Source organism: Culex quinquefasciatus, chromosome 2 (assembly GCF_015732765.1).
Source record: "Culex quinquefasciatus strain JHB chromosome 2, VPISU_Cqui_1.0_pri_paternal, whole genome shotgun sequence".
NCBI classification, from domain to species: Eukaryota; Metazoa; Arthropoda; class Insecta; order Diptera; family Culicidae; genus Culex; species Culex quinquefasciatus.
The window spans coordinates 107,206,876-107,224,951 of NC_051862.1; the positions used below are offsets into that span (position 1 = coordinate 107,206,876).

An 18,076-nucleotide genomic window follows, 5' to 3' on the forward strand; every position below is an offset into this window, starting at 1 on the left:
AAACTGGTCACTTCGGCTGGGCAACGGCTACGACGGGTCGGCCCAGCTTGAGGTTTCGAAAGTTGGTATGTGAAACAATTTCGTAGTTGTGGAGTAGAACTGGCCGTAATTGTTGATCGGAGGCGGGAATAACTTATTGTGATTGGCAGCATCAAAACACAGATCCGAAAGGAAATCAACCGGGCACGATTTACGTCGTCCTGATTCTGAAGAAAGTCAAAGTAGTTATGTCACAGACATAACCGGAATGGCGTAGACTTACGTAAAATTTAGATATGTGGACATGTGGGTTTTCCATATATTAATTTGAAGAATTAGCTATATATATTGGAAGGAACACCCATTCGAACGGCAAAGAGAGGAAAGAAAGAGACGAAGGAATTTTAGCGAGCCGAATGGGGGGAGGGGGAGAGGGGGCATAGGGGTTGGGGGCGAGAGCAGCCTCAGAAAGCTGTGCAATCCGAAGCCCCCGAAGACCAAAATTTGTTCCTGAAATTTAAATTCAAATTAGCTCGCTGCCTCGTCCCGGGTGGGACGAGGGCAACTCTTTCAATTTGATGAGACGTAAATCTTTCAGAAGCGCTCGCCGCGAATGCGACGAGCTAGTTGGATGTCCCGATTGTTTAACAACCAAGGCTTGACCCACGAGAGGCTTTTCGGCGGAAGGCAGCACGCGCGCGCCTCATCTTGTTGATGCCTCGTCCCGGGTGGGACGAGGGATGGGGATTGAAGCACCTCCGAACCACAGCAACCACGAAAGATCCTAACGGTCCGGCCATCGAGAGGCAACTGGCTGACGGTGACGACGAGAAGGCGATGCGCACTTCTTTTCCAGTTCTGGTCCCTCTCTCCTGCTGCTGCTGCTCTGGTCTCTCTCCTGCTGCTGCTGCTCTGGGCTGAGCTTTCCTGCTGCTGCTGCTGCTGCCGGTCCGACGTCTGAGACGTGAATGATGGAATGGGCTCTGGCGCACGTTCTTATGTATGATTTCGGCCCGCTACTTCCCCTCCTTTTTCGCGACCGACACTCGGTCGCGTTGCTCGGATGATTTTCCCCTCAAAATAGGTACTTGACATTCCCGTCCGTGAGTGGGAAGCGCTCATTTTGCTTGCAAAATCTCTGCATTTTGAAAACATTTTAAAACATTCAATTGTTTCAATAGTTAAACTATTTTGCCAACAATGAAAGTTTTATAGCAAATTGCTGAATAATTTTCGAATCGAATGGCACATAAATCGTGTCGATTCGATTAGAGGGAAGGAAGATATAAGCGTTTGACGGATGACGCAGTAATCCAGGGCCTTCGGCCCGGGTTTTTTGGAATGACACCCCAGTACCTTCGACAAAGACGTAAGTCTACGTCAAAAAACGATCAATTACGCATGTAATCCTGGGGATGCTAAAGACCGCCATCTTGGGTGATTGAGATTGATAACGGGGCAAAATGCGCACAGTGAAAACATTTTTTTTTTTAATAATTCAATTTTTGTTATTAGAATTACTGTAGTAAAAGTCAAATTACACAGTAGTTAAGTTAAACGTTTCATGTGATAAAAGTACAACTTTAAATGAGGTCATCGGCCCGATGTGTGCTTAATAATCCCAACTTTAGTAGTTTATTTTGCAAATAAATTGATAAAAAACACCTCACAAACACACACTAACTTATAAACGTACATTGCGGTAAAATTTTACATAAAAACAATAATTACTTTATTTCCATTTTATGCCTGCAGTTTTTGTACTTTTACAGTGCGCAGTTGCTTTGTTTTGGTTCCGTAACGAACAGCTGTTCTTTTGTGCTGGAGCCGAAGTTGACATTTCCCTTTTGTTCTGGTGCCGAAGTTGACAGCTTGTGTTGGCTGTAGTCTGCGCCGTATTTAGCGACCAAGGGCTTGCAAAAACTCGGTGAGATCGGAGAAAAGACGCACCCATCCGCTGCCAAGGTCCTCAAACGTGACTTCTACGTTGAAGACATGTTGGCAGGTGCGCACACGGTCACTGAAGGAAAAGAGCTAGTCGCCGAAACGGTCGATCTGATGGAATCTGGCGGATTCTCGTTGCGAAAGTGGCACTCAACTCCCGAGACATCCTGCTCGACGTCCCGGAACATCTTCGCGACGAGCGGACCCTGCTAGAACTGCACAGAAAAAAATATGTAAATTTACACAGCACGTAATTACTGTTTCTTATGTAAACTCACTCAATGTAATGTTGAAATTTGATGTAAAGAGTAAAAAGTCATGGAAATTACTCTAATGTAAATCTAAATCTAATGTAAATCATGAATCTAATGGAAACGTTGAGCATGGAAACTCAAATCTGATGAATTTCTACCCGTATTCGGCATCCTGTAAATTCCTTTTTAATGTAAATCATATATCCAATGTATTTCTGCCAAACGTTGACTTCAAAACTACCCGAACTAAAAATAGTAATATTTGGTTCTCTTTCTATCGCTCTCATACTTCGCTGTCCCACTGCCTGAGCCTCGCCCTGAACAAAATGATGCTTTAGCCGCTCGTTTATAAAATGCGAAGATGGCTCAGTCGGCAGCGGGTAGCAGCAGTAACACCGAACATTCTACCCGTCGTCTGTTCGATTCCAGTCCAGCGTTATTCCACTTGGCCGTCGACGAGAAAGCGTCCCTTACCTGTGAAACAACTTTTTTAAATCATAATTTCCTTTTGCTGCCCGTTTCACTCATTTTAAAATAGAACATAGGCCACACCCTTTTTCTACTGCAATCCAAGTCGAGCTTCTCATTCCCATTGGCCAATCAGAATTGGTTGATTTGAACTAATGTAAATTTCAAAACTAATGTAAATTCCAAAACTAATGTAAATTTTCAAAACTAATGTAAATTTCCAATGAATCTAATGTAAATTTCCAATGAACCTAATGTAAATATACATAATTTATCATGATACCTTTTGGTACATGATAAATAATGTAAATTTACAGAAATATTTTTTTCTGTGTGGACACGTCTGACGCAACCGTCAAGACGCTCGGGCTCGTCTGGGAGCCCAGTACGGACTGTTTCCGTTTCAGATCGCCAAAGTGGAACGACGTTGCCGTGATCACGAAGCGTGTCGTGGCCTCAGACATGGCCATGATCTTCGACCCGTACGGGCTGATCGGTCCTGTCGTCGTCCAAGCGAAAATCTTCGTGCAGAAGCTGTGGCGCATGGAACTGGATTGGGACGCCGCTCTGCCAGAAGATCTGCAGGAGTACTGGCGTGAATACCGCAGAAATCTAGCCGGTCTGGACAGCCTGTCGATACCCCGCTGGATTGGCACAGGCGCAGATGACCAGAATGTGCAGCTTCACGGGTTCTGCGACGCTTCAGTCAACGCTTACGGTGCGTGCATCTACATTCGAACCGTTTCGGCCAACGGCGACGTCACCGTCCGCTTGCTGGCCTCCAAATCCCGCATCGCACCGCTCGAGAACCTGAAGAAGAAGAAGCGTAAGCAGTCGATTCCCCGCCTGGAGCTGGCGTCCGCTCTGCTGCTAGCGCATCTGTACGAGAAAGTGGCCAACGCCATCAACTTCCGAGGAAAAGCGTTCTTCTGGACGGATTCCATGATCGTACGCTGCTGGCTTGCGTCACTGCCGTCCAGATGGAACCAGTTCGTGGCCAACCGTGTGTCCGAGATTCAACATCTGACGGAGAGCGGATCTTGGGACCATGTGCCCGGAATAGAGAACCCAGCTGACATCATTTTGTTATGTAAGGAGGGTAAGGTGATACAAATGAGACATCTAACACGGTTGACGGTGGAACTAGGAATGATCTTTATTTTAACTTCAAACTTATTGCTAACTTAAACTTAAGCCTTGTTGGCTGTGGTGAATTCCTAGAACAAGATGGCTAATAAGCCACACCTACTTTTTGGCTATTTACCATCGAGTACTCTTTCGGTGGTCGCTTGAATATAACAAAGTGCTTGGTGCATGTTTGTCAACATCTGGTACCCATCAAAGAGGGTCAGTGTTAAACACAACACGGAAAGCAACTGCTGACTTCAAAGTGTCACAGAATGTGGGTCACAAGAAGGTCGTCCAAGAAGTAGAACATAAATAATTTGTTACTGACTCAAGTGTTGTAATTTGAGTCAGCGTTAAATGATACGTTGCATGTGTCGACCCACTATACGCCTCTTCTTGGAGAAATTAAAAATTATCCTATAGTGATTATTTTTAATGTTTTATGATTTAGTGTGTAACTATAATAGAGTTACAATATATGTGTCTTGTTACAATATTATTTATATGTGTGTGTGTGTGTGTGTGTGTGTGTGTGTGTGTGTGTGTGTGTGTGTGTGTGTGTGTGTGTGTGTGTGTGTGTGTGTGTGTGTGTGTGTGTGTGTGTGTGTGTGTGTGTGTGTGTGTGTACAATATATGTGTCTTGTTACAATATTATTCATGTGTGTGTGTGTTTATGTTTTGTTACAATAGAAATATTAAATTTTGTATTTTTCTATATTTTTTTTATTATTATTATTATTATTTTTTTGTTGTCTTCTTTCCCTCTTTTTTTTAATGAATTTTCTAACTCTATTTTTGTGAATAATATCTATTTTATTATTAATTTGAATCTTTAGATTTACACCTAAATCATCCAAGACTTTGTATGGTCCGTCAAATTTTTGTTCTAATTTTGAACCTGTTTCATTTCTTACAAGAACTAGATCGTTAATAACATAACGATCAGTTTTGTTTGTGTCTCTTTTTGTTCGGTTTTGTTTGGCTTTTAGTAAACAATCACGTGCTTGTTTTTGCGATGTTTGAATTTTAAATTTTAGAATAGCAGAATAGTCATCTATGTTATACACAGGACTTATTTCTGTTTCTCCTTGTAACTCAGTTGGAAGATTGCACAATTTTCCGTATACTAACTCGTATGGAGTTTTACTGGTTGCGCTGTGCACAGTTGTATTATAAGCGAATTTATAATACGGCACCCAAGCAGACCAATATCCATAAGAATTATTTGTTTGGATTCGTAGAAAATTCCCAAGTACTTTATGCGAATTTTCTAACGCTCCAATTGTTTCATGGTGATATGCTGTTGAATTGAGTTTCTCAATTTTCAGCATATCACAAATTTTTGTGAAAACAGAGGACATGAATTCTGTACCTCTGTCCGTCAATATTTGGTCGGGAACGCCATAATTTAAAATTATTGCTTCAACAAATGCTTTGGCCACTGCATTTGTTGACTTGTCAATAATTGGCGTTGCAGTTATGAATTTTGACAGATCGCACTGGGTAGTCAGTATGTACTGATTCCCGTAGGCGTCTGGTAATAATGGACCAACAATGCTGAAAGAACAGTAATACTCGACCAAAAATTTAGGAATCAAAAGGTATCTTTTTTCTGCGTGTATCCTCCAGAGCAAGCAGCAGTTAAGTGCTCAGAGCTCTAGAAGTTTTTTCGAATTTTCCGCCGCAATCGACCGTGATTACCCGCGAGTTTGCTCCACCAGCCTGCCGAAGGCCGGCCGTGGCCGTGGCAGTTCGAGTGCGGCCTCGAAAAACCCGCGAAGTTCGTCTACCGGCCGAGTGCAAAAAGGTAAACAAGGGAGCGTGTGCGCTGATGGTTTCAATCCGGAGTTATTGCACGCTAACTACCGTGTCCAGGATCGCAGCCCTATAAGAAGCAGACTCCGCTCAGGTACTTCCGGTAATCTGTCGACCGGTGGCGCATCAACATCCGCCAACATTCCCACCAGTAACAAGTTCGCGAGACTGAGTGACGAGGAAACCAACAACAACAACACCGACGGTAGCAGCACTACCGACGACGACGACGATGATCGACGTGCACGCAAAAAAGGTAGTACGACAAAAAAAGATAACTCTCCGAAGGAACGGCGTCCACCTCCAATTTTTGTTTTGGATACGTTGGCGGACGATGTTGACGAGTTGCTGGAAGGCCTCCAATATAGTCTGAAAATTGGAAAATCGAAAGTACAAGTGATTACTTTCAACAAAAAGAATTTCGACCTGGTGGTGAAAGAACTGAAGTGTAGCAACTTCAAGTTCTACACATTCGATCCAGTTGAGAAGACCGCGGTTAAGGTAGTCCTGCAGGGCTACCAAGACCGCCCAATCGCCGACCTGAAGGAACACCTCTCGGGTGCCGGAATAACGCCACGGGAGATAAAAGTGCTCTCGCGCAAGACAACAGTCACAGGTACGCACACTCTGTACCTGTTGTACTTCGACCGCGGCACCGTCAAAATCCAAGACCTGCGACGGACTAAGGCGTTGGACGGTTTTTGGGTAAACTGGCGGTTTTACTCCAAAAACACAATGGACGTAGCGCAATGCCACCGTTGCCAGAAGTTCGGCCACGGATCGCGGAACTGCAACCTCCCGCCCCGCTGCGTGAAGTGCGGTGAAACACACCTCTCGGAGAAGTGTGCACTGCCGTGCAAGGCGAACTTGGGGGACAAGGCAGAGCACACCAAGGCGCGCATTAAGTGCGCCAACTGTGACGGCAACCATACCGGTAATTACCGCGGATGCGTCGCGCGCAAGGTGTACCTCGAGGAGCAGGAAAAGAGGAAGAAGAAAGCAGCAGCATCCCACCCTTCTCAGCGGAATACGAGCGCAACCGTTCCTGCAGCTGGACAGCGTACGGTTCCAGCGGACAACTCAGCGCTCCCTCCTGGATGGGGGCGATCGTTTGCCAGCGTGGTCGCTGCCGGTAGCGGCGATGCGGCCCAGCAAGAAGTAACCGGAGAAGATCTCTTCACCTTGCCGGAGTTTTTTGCTCTAGCGGGTGAGATGTTGACGCGGTTCCGGACCTGCCGTAACAAGGCGGAGCAATTTCTGGCCCTCGGGGAGCTAATGATTAAGCACATCTACAATAGATAAAAAAACTGTGATCTAGTTTAAGCTTTTTCTATTTCTATCCCCTTTCCTTTGCAAATTTAGTAAGTTTTTTCTAAATTTTTTCTTACTTTTGGTAATCTCTAAGTCATAAGCAATAATCGTTCCAAAATGGATTGAGATTTAACACACAGCTGAAAGGAACTCCAAAACTCTGTAATGTACTGCAAACGAACTAATTGTAACATGATTATTCACTAATAAAACCGAATTGAATTGAATTGAATTGGAATCAAAAGGTATGACGAATTTCTGTTTGACTTGAAAACGTTATTACAGAAATCGTATTTTGTTTTCGTGTTCCTGAGTAGTAAAAAATTTGCGTAATTATTTCAGCATTCTTCAAATGTAATTACATTTTTGCATTGCCAAATTGTTTCGATATTAGGTAACTTTACTACCCATTTATTGTGACCAAATCAGACACACCTTATATATTCGAAGAACTTTGGTGCTCGTCTTGCTGGACGGTTGACAGCTTGAACTGACGTTTCATTGTGTTTGAAATTTTCATGCTTTAAACAAGTCGCTCTGTTTCTGCTGCTACTTTTTCATTTATAATCAGTTAATTTGCAAGTAAACGCAGAAAATTTGGTGAACATGTGAAAAAAAAGCTTGCTGCTCTTCCCGCTGGCCCTGCGGAAGGCTAATTTGGCTGAGATTTTACAAGTTAGCCATCTCCTAGTGGACTGAATCAACTGGAACCGGCCCTCAATGTTCTCCACCGTGAAATCGTTTTGTTTCTTCGAAACAGGTACGAATAGTTGCTGCTGGTTGCTACAAAAGTGTTGAGTAACAAATTTTTAAACAAATTTGTTTCTGTTTTTTTCAGGTTCATCAATCAACTCGGGAGTGCGAGAGCTCGAGCCTCGTTGCCGAGCCATGGATGGCGCCGCGAAAGTTCTAAATTCTTGAATATTCCGCCCTGAAGGATGCCCAACACAGGAAAAGAAAATAATTTGGAAATAAATAATGCTGTGTGGAAACGCGTCTTGTTCTTATTATTTCTCGAAGGGAACCATTTTTGGGCATGGGCACATCTCACTCATACAGGCGCAAAAGCAAGCTACTCGCACTAATACATCAACAAACTATAAGATGAATGAGTTCACAAATTCAAGAAAACAAAGTATACATGTGTTGGTGTAAAAGTGGTTGAAAAAGCTCGAATATTTCTTGCGGGTTTCCCTCTCGTAGATTGTGCGTGATTTCTCACCTGTCCGTGCATGGAAGCATTTCCCACTTCTTTTGACATTTTGACATTTTGCCATTTTGACATTTTGCCATTTTGACATTTTGCCATTTTGACAATTTGACATTTTGCCATTTTGCCACTTCTTTTGACATTTTGACAATCTGACATTTTGACATTTTGCAATTTTGACATTTTGCCATTTTGCCATTTTGACATTTTGCCATTTTGACATTTTGCCATTTTGCCATTTTAACATTTTGACATTTTGACATTTTGACATTTTGACATTTTGACATTTTGACATTTTGACATTTTGACATTTTGACATTTTGACATTTTGACATTTTGATATTTTGACATTTTGACATTTTGACATTTTGACATTTTGACATTTTGACATTTTGACATTTTGACATTATGACATTTTGACATTTTGACATTATGACATTATGACATTTTGACATTTTGACATTTTGACATTTTGACATTTTGACATTTTGACATTTTGACATTTTGACATTTTGACATTTTGACATTTTGACATTTTGACATTTTGACATTTTGACATTTTGACATTTTGACATTTTGACATTTTGTCATTTTGTCATTTTGACATTTTGACATTTTGACATTTTGACATTTTGACATTTTGACATTTTGACATTTTGACATTTTGACATTTTGACATTTTGACATTTTGACATTTTGACATTTTGACATTTTGACATTTTGACATTTTGACATTTTGACATTTGACATTTTGACATTTTGACATTTTGACATTTTGACATTTTGACATTTTGACATTTTGACATTTTGACATTTTGACATTTTGACATTTTGACATTTTGACATTTTGACATTTTGACATTTTGACATTTTGACATTTTGACATTTTGACATTTTGACATTTTGACATTTTGACATTTTGACATTTTGACATTTTGACATTTTGACATTTTGACATTTTGACATTTTGACATTTTGACATTTTGACATTTTGACATTTTGACATTTTGACATTTTGACATTTTGACATTTTGACATTGCGCTCGACATTTTGACATTTTGACATTTTGACATTTTGACATTTTGACATTGCGCTCGACATTTTGACATTTTGACATTTTGACATTTTGACATTTTGACTGTTCGACAATTTGTCAATTTCTCGGGTGAGTTTTCAAAAAGCCGTTAGAGCTAGCGTTAGAGCCATCGTTTCGTTTTTTTCGAAAATGAAACAAAATTTCATTTATTTTAAGTATGGGGCACTTTAAGGACGTGTAGATGAACAATCTCGAGCATTTTAAAGTTTGAAGTTACAAAAATAATAATGTCAAGATAATTAACCACAGATATCTTTTGGTAATTTTGAAAGTTGTCACATTTTATTAAAAATCATTACAATATACTTTAGGCATCATATTACAATACTTATCCATCTAATACAATGCTGAAAGAACAGTAATACTCGACCAAAAATTTAGGAATCAAAAGGTATGACGAATTTCTGTTTGACTTGAAAACGTTATTACAGAAATCGTATTTTGTTTTCGTGTTCCTGATTAGTTAAAAATTTGCGTAATTATTTCAGCATTTTTCAAATGTAATTACATTTTTGCATTGCCAAATTGTTTCGATATTAGGTAACTTTACTACCCATTTATTGTGACAAATCAGACACACCTTATATATTCGAAGAACTTTGGTGCTCGTCTTGCTGGACGGTTGACAGCTTGAACTGACGTTTCATTGTGTTTGAAATTTTCACGCTTCAAACAAGTCGCTCTGTTTCTGCTGCTACTTTTTCATTTATAATCAGTTAATTTGCAAGTAAACGCAGAAAATTTGGTGAACATGTGAAAAAAAAGCTTGCTGCTCTTCCCGCTGGCCCTGCGGAAGGCTAATTTGGCTGAGATTTTACAAGTTAGCCATCTCCTAGTGGACTGAATCAACTGGAACCGGCCCTCAATGTTCTCCACCGTGAAATCATTTTGTTTCTTCGAAACAGGTACGCTGGTTGCTGGTTGCTACAAAAGTGTTGAGTAACAAATTTTTAAACAAATTTGTTTCTGTTTTTTTCAGGTTCATCAATCAACTCGGGAGTGCGAGCCTCGTTGCCGAGCCATGGATGGCGCCGCGAAAGTTCTAAATTCTTGAATGTTCCGCCCTGAAGGATGCCCAACACAGGAAAAGAAAATAATTTGGAAATAAATAATGCTGTGTGGAAACGCGTCTTGTTCTTATTATTTCTCGAAAGGAACCATTTTTGGGCATGGGCACATCTCACTCATACAGGCGCAAAAGCAAGCTACTCGCATTAATACATCAACAAACTATAAGATGAATGAGTTCACTAATACAAGAAAACAAAGTATACATGTGTTGGTGTAAAAGTGGTTGAAAAAGCTCGAATATTTCTTGCGGGTTTCCCTCTCGTAGATTGCGCGTGATTTCTCACCTGTCCGTGCATGGAAGCATTTCCCACTTCTTTTGACATTTTGCCATTTTGACATTTTGACATTTTGCCATTTTGACTGTTCGACAATTTGTCAATTTCTCGGGTAAGTTTTCAAAAAGCCGTAAGAGCCACCGTGACCTCTTACACTAATTTTCGTTTTTCTCGAAAATGAAACAAAATTTCATTTATTTTAAGTATGGGGCACTTTAAGGACGTGTAGATGAACAATCTCGAGCATTTTAATGTTTGAAGTTACAAAAATAATATTGTCAAGATAATTACTAAACCTACCACAGATCTTTTGGTAATTTTGAAAGTTGTCACATTTTATTAAAAAATCATTACAATATACTTTAGGCATCATATTACAATACTTATCCATCTAATACAATGCTGAAAGAACAGTAATACTCGACCAAAAATTTAGGAATCAAAAGGTATGACGAATTTCTGTTTGACTTGAAAACGTTATTACAGAAATCGTATTTTATTTTCGTGTTCCTGATTAGTTAAAAATTTGCGTAATTATTTCAGCATTTTTCAAATATAATTACATTTTTGCATTGCCAAATTGTTTCGATATTAGGTAACTTTACTACCCATTTATTGTGACAAATCAGACACACCTTATATATTCGAAGAACTTTGGTGCTCGTCTTGCTGGACGGTTGACAGCTTGAACTGACGTTTCATTGTGTTTGAAATTTTCACGCTTCAAACAAGTCGCTCTGTTTCTGCTGCTACTTTTTCATTTATAATCAGTTAATTTGCCAATAAACGCAGAAAATTTGGTGAAAATGTGAAAAAAAAGCTTGCTGCTCTTCCCGCTGGCCCTGCGGAAGGCTAATTTGGCTGAGATTTTACAAGTTAGCCATCTCCTAGTGGACTGAATCAACTGGAACCGGCCCTCAATGTTCTCCGCCGTGAAATCATTTTGTTTCTTCGAAACAGGTACGAATAGTTGCTGCTGGTTGCTACAAAAGTGTTGAGTAACAAATTTTTAAACAAATTTGTTTCTGTTTTTTTTCAGGTTCATCAATCAACTCGGGAGTGCGAGAGCTCGAGCCTCGTTGCCGAGCCATGGATGGCGCCGCGAAAGTTCTAAATTCTTGAATGTTCCGCCCTGAAGGATGCCCAACACAGGAAAAGAAAATAATTTGGAAATAAATAATGCTGTGTGGAAACGCGTCTTGTTCTTATTATTTCTCGAAGGGAACCATTTTTGGGCATGGGCACATCTCACTCATACAGGCGCAAAAGCAAGCTACTCGCACTAATACATCAACAAACTATAAGATGAATGAGTTCACTAATACAAGAAAACAAAGTATACATGTGTTGGTGTAAAAGTGGTTGAAAAAGCTCGAATATTTCTTGCGGGTTTCCCTCTCGTAGATTGTGCGTGATTTCTCACCTGTCCGTGCATTTTGACATTTTGCCATTTTGACAATTTGACATTTTGACATTTTGACATTTCGACATTTTGACATTTTGACATTTTGACATTTTGACATTTTGACATTTTGACATTTTGACATTTTGACATTTTGACATTTTGACATTTTGACATTTTGACATTTTGACATTTTGACATTTTGGCATTTTGACATTTTGACATTTTGAAATTTTGACATTTTGACATTTTGAAATTTTGACATTTTGACATTTTGACATTTTGACATTTTGACATTTTGACATTTTGACATTTTGACATTTTGACATTTTGACATTTTGACATTTTGACATTTTGACATTTTGACATTTTGACATTTTGACATTTTGACATTTTGACATTTTGACATTTTGACATTTTGACATTTGACATTTTGACATTTTGACATTTTGACATTTTGACATTTTGACATTTTGACATTTTGACATTTTGACATTTTGACATTTTGACATTTTGACATTTTGACATTTTGACATTTTGACATTTTGACATTTTGACATTTTGACATTTTGACATTTTGACATTTTGACATTTTGACATTTTGACATTTTGACATTTTGACATTTTGACATTTTGACATTTTGACATTTTGACATTTTGACTGTTCGACAGTTTGTCAATTTCTCGGGTGAGTTTTCAAAAAGCCGTTAGAGCCACCGTTTCGTTTTTTTCGAAAATGAAACAAAATTTCATTTATTTTGAGTATGGGGCCGAGGGGAATGACACTCTCGAGATGAGCCCACGATTTGGCCGCGATGTCCACGATTTGCCTCGATTAGCCGCGATTTGCGCGATTGGCGCGATTTGGCACGATTTCATCGCGATGTGATCGCGATGCAGAAAAATCGCGCGATCTGAGCTGTCCACTGCTCGAATTTGTTTGACAGAAACTAAATGACAGTTTTCGCGGAATCGAGCAGTGAAAAAACAACAGCAAATAATAATTATTCCAAGGTAGCCGGCTTTTGGTCGTTTCTCGCGGTTTCGGTTTGTCTTGGATGATTGGCGGAAGAACCGCTGCCAACGATCTGGACGGTTTGGCACGAATCTGTTTCTGCAGTTGAGCTATCTTGCGCGATCGGTCCAGATCAATCAGAACGGCATGTGCCACTGGAACAGCTGCCGCATTGACTGCTGCTGCAGCAAAAATCTTCGCCGAAACGGCAGCAGCTGCGGCCACTGAGGAGCCTTCGCCGCCGGCACTCGTTCACGGATGACCTCCTTTAACCCGTTCCATTCCTCCCCCTGCTCTCCCGATACCTTCCTCCCGTCGTCCTCATACTTTGTCTTCACCTTTTTGGTGTCCCTCTCCCGCGGATCCTCCTCATGACTTCGCTTTTTGGACCGATGCGAGGACGTCTTAATTCCGTGAACGACGGACGTATGGATCGCATGAAGCTGGTGTAGATTCCATGGACATTTCTAACTCCAGCCGGAGTTGTTGATCACGTGGCCACTTCGGGCATGGGGCCTGAGGATAAGATCGACATGGCCGACATCTTAGTAACGAACAACAATGGGGTCATTCCGGGGTTGGATTTTGTCAAGCGTTGTAGAAGATGGCCCCGTCGACGATCGTCATGTATGACCGGGTGATACAAGTACAACGTAAGTATCTTCCCAAAAATCTTCCCTCTGTAAGTGGCGCTCAATAGAAAAAAAACAGCTTCTAATTTTCAGCGGGATCTGAACTTGAATCCGGAAGCATTCAACCGGTACTTTAACACACGCGTTTAACAATCTCGCGAGCCTTGCTGAGCTGAACCTTCATCTACACTAAAAAAGAACCGACGGAACCACCGGCAGCTCAAACTGCAGGTGATGTCCACATCACTGATGAAACGGCGAACTACACAACCGGCAGTGCCTGATCCAACGGTGGGCACCGTCGTAGCTAGGCCATAACATACGGTTCTACACGGACGAAGTCGAGGACAAAATCGCCCTGCCCTGCGGAACAGCAAAAAAAATGTTGCATGCGGGAAAAGAAGAAGGACCGTCGCGAGATGAAATGTGGAACAAGCAGAACGAGTGCAACTGGAACGACGAAGATTGTTGCCTCAACGGCGGTGACGACAGACCTATGTTCAAGTCCCGGGGCTCGACGATCGACAATCACAAAACAACAACAATTGTCACAAAGCAACAACAAATGGTCTGTACCACCGGTCAACTTTCCACCCGAGAACTTCAACACAGCAGTGCCGGGAAGTACCGGCCACATCAATTCCAGACATCCTACGCCAAATAACTACAACAACTTCAGCTACGGTGGTGGTGGTGGGAACAATTACGGCGGAACAGAGAAAATCTTCTCATGATTGAAAACATTTACAAGAGCGAACAAGCTACCGCGGTTCCAGCACCGACGATCATCATAACTACGCAATACCCGTCTCCGCCATATGGCTGGATCCAGAGCAGGTAGGCCAATTGACCGAGGAGGTGGTAGATTCACAGGAGTTTGCGTTAGCAAACTAGGGCTACGATGGGGAGGAGGCGCCGTTGGACTGACCGGATGTTTTGGCGGAAGATTGAGATGCACCCAGTAGGGACGAGGAGATATCCGAGCGGGAGACGCAGCTGCCCGGTTGAAACCACGGCAGTCAGAACCGATTGCGGTATCGGGCCGCGTCACAAACACGCGGTCGAAGCTCGCATCGTGGGCGTAGTGCAGCACAATTTTATTAGAAATTCGAACATAGCAGAAATAAAGCAATCAAAACCTAGATCAAAATGCTTGTTACTAGATTATGAGAAAATACTTAGTATGTACTAAAAAAGTAATAATGCGTTTAAAAATTCAAAAGAATATAGAGTGAACCTGGTTAAACACATTTTTTTTTAAAATAAATAAAAAAAATATCGTTAAATAAGCGAAAGTCGTGAATTAAAAAAAAAGATAAGCTGAAAAACGAGAAAAAAAAGGAAATAAACACAGTTTAATTATGTCGTGTAGCTTCAGGACGAGCCTAAAAAACGTCCGGCACTACGACATCGGAGCTGATCTCGGTCACCAAACATGGTGCAAGCAGACACGCTCCAAAGAGGTCATCATCCGAAAGCACCGGAAGGTGGACGGTGAAAACGGGACCAGATCTGGTGCCGGTCATAGCTCTAGTGCTGTCGCGGTTTGAACAAGGTTGTTTTTGAGGTCGTGTGGAAATTTGACGGTCAATACGGTGAATGTACAGCTGGCACGGTACAGACCGACGGACGAAGCGGCTTGCGCCCTTGGACACTTTGTGTTGGCGCGAACGAATACTAAAGCCAACCAGCACCATCTGGACGCGCTTGCCTGGGTCGTAAACGGCCGGCTCTTGATCCGCTCGGTCAAGCACACATCTTGTTCCCGGCCATCAACTCAACGGCGGTGAACGCGTTCAGGTGACTGGATCGGATACTTGTTGCCTTCGCACCGGTATCGCGGCGCTTGCGTATTGCCCCAATCGGCATGACTCACGATCCGTTCTCGCTGTGCCTTGCCCTTCGCTTCTTGCTGCTCGATGCTCATCTCACGCCCTCGGCACTCAGACACAGCTCGCTAACCACCTTCGACTCGCCTGCTTTGTTCAGATTCTCCGGCGCATCGTCACGCTTTTTCGGATCGCCTGCCGACTGGTTGCCGTTCTGGTCCACGACCTTTTTCGGCTGCGTATCGTCGGTCAGATTGTCATCGACGTCCGCGTCCGACAAGCCGTCGTCGTCCTTGTCTGATTCGGCGGCGCCTTTGTCGTCACCTTCCGGTTCGCCGTTTGCTGCGGTGGCAGTAGATTCGTTGTAGAGTTGCTATTTTTTTTTGTTTTGAACGCCGTCTTGATGCGCCATTGTTCACGGCTGCTCAGTGGTTTTTGGGTGGCTCCGCCGGAAGTGGGTAGCCGTAGTCCGGTTCAGGGCTGCCTTTTCGTCGGATCGAAGGTTGCGGTTTTCCAAATTAATCGGGAGCGACAAATCCAAGAAGGACTCGTGTCGCTCCGAAACGTGATAGCAGTCCTGGAATGTTAGGGTGGACACGAGAAAGTCACGGAACACACCGGTTCGGGGTCGAGGATGCGGTCGGAGGCTTGCGTCTGTAGAACTGTTCCTTCGTGTCCACGACCATGTTCAGATCGACGCGCATGTTGTACCCGAACGGGAGGAGGATGGCCAGCTGGTAACGTGGGGACATTTGTTTGTAAGTTGCGAAGTGTTTCGACGATGACAAGACTCCACCGCCGGATTGCAGCTTGGACAGCGAATCGGCAAGAGCTTGCCTGAACAATCCTCACGAGTTCAACTCGCCGCTGACTGAACTCAACTTCATCGCCGTTCCGTCCCTGAGCTTGAGCGGTCCTCCAGGAAGCTGGAACTTTTCATCCTGAACGAAGACAGACCTCGCAGCCACGGCTAACTATCTACGATGGACAAGCTGCTTGTCGCAATGGCCAAATACTTTTGCCGGTTCCGCCACCAATGTCCAACAGAATGTCACGCTAAAGCAGCGCCGCGGCGGCCGTCGAAGCGCCGTCTCCGTCCCCACCATCACTCTCCCGCTGATTCACGTCCTGTCCAAACGGAAGAAAACAATTAAACAATTAATAAAACCGAAACATGCTTGCTCCAGGTCATCGCAGGTTAAATTCCGTCCGTTCCGTCCAGAAAAAAACACAAGAAATTTCGTTTATTTACATTAGACTGCTCGAATCAACAAAAATAAACATTGAAGCAGTGTGCCCAATTTCATGGAAAACTGCTAGAACGAATATTTTCTGGCAACTCTGACAGCATGAATGAAAATTTTCATTCGAGCACGATCTCAGCACGATGAGCGCGATGAGCGCGATCTGGCGCGATTTGGCACGATGAGCGGAAAACGACCGCGATGAAGGTACGATGAGCAATGATGATGGAATTTGGTGCGATTTGGCACGATTTAAATGAAATCGCGGAGTGTCATCCCCCTCGTATGGGGCACTTTAAGGACGTGTAGATGAACAATCTCGAGCATTTTAAAGTTTGAAGTTACAAAAATAATAATGTCAAGATAATTAACCACAGATATCTTTTGGTAATTTTGAAAGTTGTCACATTTTATTAAAAATCATTACAATATACTTTAGGCATCATATTAACCTTCGGGAAGTCGCGTGTTTTCGCCTTTCTTACAAGTGCTCTTACAAACTGTGTACAAAGTACACGTACGCGACCTCCGGTGGGAAAATACTTATCCATCTAATACAATGCTGAAAGAACAGTAATACTCGACCAAAAATTTAGGAATCAAAAGGTATGACGAATTTCTGTTTGACTTGAAAACGTTATTACAGAAATCGTATTTTGTTTTCGTGTTCCTGATTAGTTAAAAATTTGCGTATTATTTCAGCATTTTTCAAATGTAATTACATTTTTGCATTGCCAAATTGTTTCGATATTAGGTAACTTTACTACCCATTTATTGTGACAAATCAGACACACCTTATATATTCGAAGAACTTTGGTGCTCGTCTTGCTGGACGGTTGACAGCTTGAACTGACGTTTCATTGTGTTTGAAATTTTCACGCTTCAAACAAGTCGCTCTGTTTCTGCTGCTACTTTTTCATTTATAATCAGTTAATTTGCAAGTAAACGCAGAAAATTTGGTGAAAATGTGAAAAAAGCTTGCTGCTCTTCCCGCTGGCCCTGCGGAAGGCTAATTTGGCTGAGATTTTACAATTTAGCCATCTCCTAGTGGACTGAATCAACTGGAACCGGCCCTCAATGTTCTCCACCGTGAAATCATTTTGTTTCTTCGAAACAGGTACGCTGGTTGCTGGTTGCTACAAAAGTGTTGAGTAACAAATTTTTAAACAAATTTGTTTCTGTTTTTTTCAGGTTCATCAATCAACTCGGGAGTGCGAGAGCTCGAGCCTCGTTGCCGAGCCATGGATGGCGCCGCGAAAGTTCTAAATTCTTGAATGTTCCGCCCTGAAGGATGCCCAACACTGGAAAAGAAAATAATTTGGAAATAAATAATGCTGTGTGGAAACGCGTCTTGTTCTTATTATTTCTCGAAGGGAACCATTTTTGGGCATGGGCACATCTC

At 42.2% G+C, this 18,076-nt stretch overlaps 3 long non-coding RNA genes and 1 pseudogene across 3 annotated transcripts; 3 read left to right on the forward strand and 1 right to left on the reverse strand.

Annotated features, from left to right (window-relative positions):
• The first annotated feature begins 7,389 nt into the window (after nucleotides 1-7,389).
• Nucleotides 7,390-7,894, forward strand: LOC119767312. The gene is made up of 2 exons (XR_005277447.1): nucleotides 7,390-7,659; nucleotides 7,738-7,894. It is a non-coding gene; the product is annotated as an uncharacterized LOC119767312 (long non-coding RNA).
• Nucleotides 7,895-11,238: 3,344 nt separating this feature from the next.
• On the forward strand, nucleotides 11,239-11,748 carry LOC119767311. Its single transcript, XR_005277446.1, has 2 exons — nucleotides 11,239-11,512; nucleotides 11,592-11,748. It is a non-coding gene; the product is annotated as an uncharacterized LOC119767311 (long non-coding RNA).
• Nucleotides 11,749-15,347: 3,599 nt separating this feature from the next.
• Nucleotides 15,348-16,536, reverse strand: LOC119766180 (annotated as a pseudogene).
• A 952-nt stretch (nucleotides 16,537-17,488) lies between these two features.
• Nucleotides 17,489-18,023, forward strand: LOC119767313. Its single transcript, XR_005277448.1, has 2 exons — nucleotides 17,489-17,791; nucleotides 17,866-18,023. It is a non-coding gene; the product is annotated as an uncharacterized LOC119767313 (long non-coding RNA).
• The last annotated feature ends 53 nt before the right edge of the window (nucleotides 18,024-18,076 follow it).